Here is a 6,436-nt window from a genome sequence, read left to right as displayed (position 1 = left end):
TTTTGACTTTCTGACAGTTGTAGGAAATTATGTAGGCTAAGAAGTATTGATGTTTTGTTCTGAGATTTATGATTTTCAGGGTTTTGAGTGAAGAACCCTGTGGGTGTTGGACCTGTTACAGTAGGGGATTTTTAGCAGGAAACACGTAAGGGAAATATGCTATGCTAAGTTATATGAATATGTTTTCAGTATGAAATTATAAATCTTCCACCAAAATATTGTTTACAACAGAGATTTATACAGTTTATTAAACGTGATTAATATGTTTTAAAATTACTGTGTGGCTTGAGAATATAGATATAGTATAGAAACATGTTTTACAGTATTTTTAAAGATGTGTTTTACAGAATATATAGACAGTGAATGTATTTTACAGAAATTACAGAAATACCATGATTATATAGTTTTACAGTACCATGACATACAGCTTCATAGTTAATTACAGAAACATAGTTGACATAGAGATACAGTTTTCCACAGCGTCATGGTTTATACAGTTATTACAAAATCATGGTAAAACAGATAGTTGTATATAGAGGTGTATTATATAGTATCAGACCCTGTTGGACCATACAGTTACAAAGCACGATACCGTAGTTACATATAGTTTATAGAGTGCAACCACCTATTCAGATAATACGTGGTATAAAGGTCGATCGCATAGAGCCCATGAGTGGACAGACTCCCCCATCAGATATGGGTTGAGGAGGGCTGATCAGACTATGGAGTATAGTGATTTATTCCTGGTTGGCCAGCTAGGGTAAATCCCGCCTACGGGATGCACAACCCTGTCATGAGAGGTTAAATCATGACACACAGTTATCCACAGGGAAGCTTACAGTTATTATTATATTTATACAGCTTTACAGAAACAGAAAATGTATACATATATTAGCAGTATTTTGAATAGAAACGTAAAGTATAGAAATGTTAAGCAACAAGTAAAAGATGAATATTATATTTCTAGTATTGTGTTTTACAGATTCAGTGTTACATGACTATATAGTAATAAATTTTCTCAGTATTGTAGCTCAATTGCCACACACTAGTAATAGCATATTTCGTTTTACTGAACTTTGGCTCATCCCAATGTTGAATTATTTTTCAGGTAAGCCAGTTGGGCGAGCGGACCAGGTTCGTAGATAGAGAGGTCACAGTACTACCCTGTCAGAGAGAGTGAGTATATTTTTGGGAGTATTTTTGTATACCTCTCACCAGTTGAGGATATTGGGGGAACGGTGATATGTGTATATTTTGGGAAACATGTTAGCACTCTGGTATTGTATTGTAAATAATTATATATGGACATGTTTATTTGATTTCCGCTTCTTGCTGCTTAGGTTAATGATTAGGTTCAATCCAGTATGGTATCAGAGCATGTTAAATATCATAGTATATATATATAAAAAAACTCAGTTAAATAGCAGGTCGTTACATAACGGGTTAAAGGGGATGGGATGGGGAGAGAGAGAGAGAGAGAGAGAGAGAGAGAAGAAGAAGAAGAAGAAGACAAAAGGGGGTGCATGTGTACGTAAAAGATGGGGAGGGGGAGGGGGTTTGTTCGTAGGGGGCGGGGGGATCTGATTGCAAGGGGGTGGGGAAGTGAGTTTGATGACTTAAATGGGAGATGGGATGGAGAGAGAGAGAGAGAGAGAGAGAGAGAGAGAGATAAAGAGAGAGAGAGAGAGAGAGAGAGAGAGAGAGTGTGTGTGTGTGTGTAACAACCCGAGATTCTTACACAGGTCCTCGTCGACAAACATAGGGAATTCGTCGACAAGCGCATAAAGGGACCTCGTCGACGAAGCCACGCCTCGTCAACGAGAAGATACCGAGAAGGGTTTTTGGGACAGTCTAAAATTTTTTATCAAATTTCAGCACAAAACCCTTCTCTCTCTCTCTCTCTCTCTCTCTCTCTCTCTCTCTCTCCTACGACCCCCTCCCCTTTTCTCTTCGATCTTGGCCCCATTTCTCACCGGATTGAAGATCTGAGGTCACCATGACGCTTCTGGCGAAGTTCTCTACAAGTCTACCGGAGCAGATTGTGGGGAAAGTTGATTTGAATTCATCCCAAAGCCAAGGTAAGGTATTGTATTCAGATTATGTCTTCCTTGTAGTTATGAGAAATGTTGTAGGTAAGGAAATACTAATATTTTGTTCTAGAGGATATTGTTTTCAGGAGGTTGAACTAGGAACCCTGCGGGTATAGGGCCAGAATTTAATAGGGCTTTTTAGAATTAAGGTAAGGGAAATATGCTAAACTAGCAATTTTTAATATGTATACGGAAGATTATGAAAGTGTATTTATAAGCATGTATATCAGGTTATTTTCCAAAGAATTATGAATACTATTTTTATAGCAAAATTATAGAAATTGAGCATGAGACTATGTTTATTCAAATGTGTGGCATGAGTTTATTACAGTACAATATATAGATTTTACAGTATTTCAGATATACAAATTTTCAGAAATTTTAGAATATTAGAAATGAATGAGACTTACGGTATTTTCAGAGAAAAGCATGATTTCTAGACCATAACACTCAGACAGATTATACAGTGATAGCATCAAGATGCTACAGTAGATATACAGAGCATACAGATATTATATACAGAGCATACAGATATTATATACCGAGCATACAGATATTATATACAGAGCACACAGATATTATATACAGAGCATACAGATATTATATACAAAGCACACAGATATTATATACAGAGCATACAGATATTATATACAAAATATACAGATATTTTATACAGATATTTTATACAGATATTACAGATAGTTCAGACTGAAAACACAGATAATGCAGATAGAAAATATATATATTTCAGTCAAATATCTTAGATAATATAGCTCATAAATATAGTGTTATGGTTGTTTTTGAAATCATGTTAAAAGCAGCAAGATGAGTATATATTTATATATATATGTATACAGTATTACACGATATCAGATCCCTATGGAAATTACAAACAGATACAATTACAGCAGAGCACGGTACCGTTGCTAGTTTCAGACACGTGCAACCACATGACTCAGATAGCATGTGGATTCCACCTAACCGTGCTAGGAGAGATTTGCAGTCTCCCCAGCATGCTGGGTTGAGGTAGCCGGTTAGATGATGACAAAGGTTTGAGATAGCCCGGAGTGATTGCAGTGGGCCAAGATCTACATAGATCATCACAGATTGGTGGATGATAGAGATTGACTTACCTGGACGGCCGACCAGAGTAAGTTCAACCTACGGGCCGCACAACCCTATCATGTGGGGATATATCATAATATACAGATCCCAGGGTATAGTAGAAGTTCCTATGTATAGATATATCACATAACAGCAATTTATATTATTATACTATCAGTACCTTCAGATAGTAAACTCGGATACATAGTCATATTTTAAAGATTACATGATAGATAGAAATATTCTGTACAGTTTATCACTTTTCTCATATTACAATATTATTTTAGTATTTTAACTATTTAACTCAGCCGCCACACACTAGTAATAGCATATTTCCACTTACTGAGCATTGTCTCATCCTAGGACTTACCATTTTTCAGGAGATCTAACTAGGTGAGCAGATCAGGCTTGCGAGTAAAGATTGACTTGAGCTGCCCTTGTGGGAAGGGTAGGTATTTTTGAGATAACAGTATTTTTGGGATAGTCTTCAGATTGTAGTGATGTCACTGGGTATTTTGTATTGTAAATGTATTGCAGAACAGTATAGTTTTCTGGTGTATTGTATTGTATTTAGCAGTTCTCAGTTTTATGTACCGCTACTTAGTTATGTTTGACAGGCAGAGTTTCCTTAGCGCTCTTTGGGCCTGAGATATTATTATCAGTATTCAAACATATGACATTTATTATATTCAGAAAAAAAAAATATTGAATAAATAGCAGGTCATTATAGAAAGAGAGAGAGAGAAGATAAAAAGGGAGGGGGCCCAGTTTGCATGCATGGCACATTGCAAAATTTTTTTTTTTTTTTTAAAAAAACTGAGCAAACTGACTTTTGAAAAGTCAGTTTGGTAAAAAATTTTAAAATTTTTTTTTTAAAGTGACCAAACCAACTTTTCAAAAGTCGATAAATTTTTTTCCCTATAAATTCATATCACCATCCAATTGATTTAATTCATATCTTCCAACAACTGCTCTCCAACTGATAAATATTTATTCTATCTGCATACTTCCCACTATATTTAACACATAGAGATGAAGTTTGGTCCACTTGATTCATCTATATTAACATTGGGGACTATACATCCTTCCTACAGGGCATAGGATGAGGATCATTTTGACGCTTTTAAAGGGCGTCAGTGTGTGCGCACATTAGAGACTATATGTCATGCCCATTCTAAAAGCATTCTGTGGATTCAACGAGTAAGGTTTTATCCACTGTATCAGATTCGGTACATTTGCTTAGACCATCATTTAATTAGTGTATTGTTGGAGCGTTGAAGGCCTGAGATGCACACATTTCATTTTCCTTTGAGATCTTTGAGGTTATTGCTTGGGATTGATTTGCATATTTTAACTCAAGGATATATTCACACTACTCTTATACATAAAACTGTTATTGTTGCATATAACTAAAAGTTGGCATTTAGATTTCAATGAGCTTATTCTTTCATATCATACGGAAGTGCAATTCGTAATTGTATTGAGCATATTATTGTACAAATCTGCTTGTGTTAGAAGCACCTTTACTTGTAAGAAAAAGTTTATTTGATTGTAATCAAGGCGTGCCTTGAAATGGGAGTTCTCCGCCCCGTAAGGGGAGTGCGTAAAGGTTGAGGTGAGCCCTGGTAATTTGAACTGGTTGTAACCGGTGCCGCTCCACCCGTTAAGTGAGCAATAGTGGTAATCCTCAGGTTTGCGAGCCAAGGCCGGGACATAGGCAGTATTGGCCGAACCCCGATAACATTTTTTGTGCCAACTTTTAATTTTCGAATTTTAAATTTCAGTACTTGAATGTTTACGTTTAATTTTTTTTAATATTTGATTGGGTTTATGATTGTATATAAATACCCTAGGTTGGTGCATTAATGGTTGAGGAAACTGAATTGACCTAGGTAAAAGTCTTAAAATTCCAATTCACCCCACCTTGGGAATACACCAATTCCAACAATTGGTATCGGAGCCTCGTTGTATAGACTCAAACATTTTTGCAAAAGATCCCAATGGCTCATATTGGTGAATCCTTATTTGGAGAGGGACGATCACCCTCCAATCCTCCATTATTTTGTGGATTACACTGCCTAAAAAATTAGAAAGAACATATTTATAAAATCAATGGACTGGAGGGCTTGACAGGTGATTGTTAGAGGAATTTGTATGCCTGTAAATGAAAATGATATTACTTTGATGCATGCAAATTCACATGCAATGGACTTACTGTATTGCGCTTTAGATTCTAATATCTTGCTTGAGATTATGGCATGTACACATGCGAGGGAAATCTGGGATGAGCTCGAAAAGAAATATGGAGAGGCCGAGAAGAAGGAAGAGATCACCACTTCAGAAGTATCAAGTTCTGATGTTTTAGATGTGGTAAATGATAGGATAATTGCCTTAATAGATGTGGAGGTATATGATTCTATCTTTGCCTCTATTGATGATTCTTGTTATGAATGTTGTGATGTGTCATATACTGATTCATCTATTGATAATACTATTAATGATGCATGCAATGATTCTGGTGAAAAATATTGTTATATATCTATTGTTTCTGATAATAATACTGCATGCATTGATTCATATAAAAGTCATAAAGATAATTTTTATATTGAATCATGCAATGAGTTCTATGATAAAATCATGACATTGAATAGAAAACTAGAAAAAGGTCTATTTAAAATTCATAAATTTCTAGTTAGGATGTCTAATCATAAAAAATTAAGTGAATTAAAAGAATATCATGTCACTCTAGTGGAGAAGAAGATTAAGAAAACATTGAAATTTATCTATCTTGAAGAAGAAATAGAAGATGATAAACCCTTAGGAGTTAAAAGAAATAAATCTTTGAAAAAGGGTTCATATATTAAGTCCCACAGCCATGCCTCATCAGGTGAAAACATAATAAATAAGCATAGCCCTATTTGAAAATCCAAAATGTGCTTATTTCGAAAAATGAAATGGCACATCCAATCTACTTGACCATCTAGAAGTGCCAAAGGCTTAGATAAAGAGATGGTGTGTGTAATTATGAAGGCAAACCCCTTAGGTCTAAAGGAAGATCAGACTCAAATTGAAATTACATAATTATCAAATTCTTCCTTAGAGCACACGATTAGACATAAGGGGTAGTAAAAACAAAAATTTGGTCAAAATCAGGTCAAAATTGTGTTGTTGGCTGTGTTCAGTCGACTATATTTGCATGACTTAATGAATTCAGTCGACTGTACCTTTGAATTTTGACTTTG

This window comes from Malania oleifera, chromosome 9, assembly GCF_029873635.1.
Source record: "Malania oleifera isolate guangnan ecotype guangnan chromosome 9, ASM2987363v1, whole genome shotgun sequence".
NCBI classification, from domain to species: Eukaryota; Viridiplantae; Streptophyta; class Magnoliopsida; order Santalales; family Ximeniaceae; genus Malania; species Malania oleifera.
This window is presented reverse-complemented; position numbering follows the sequence as displayed.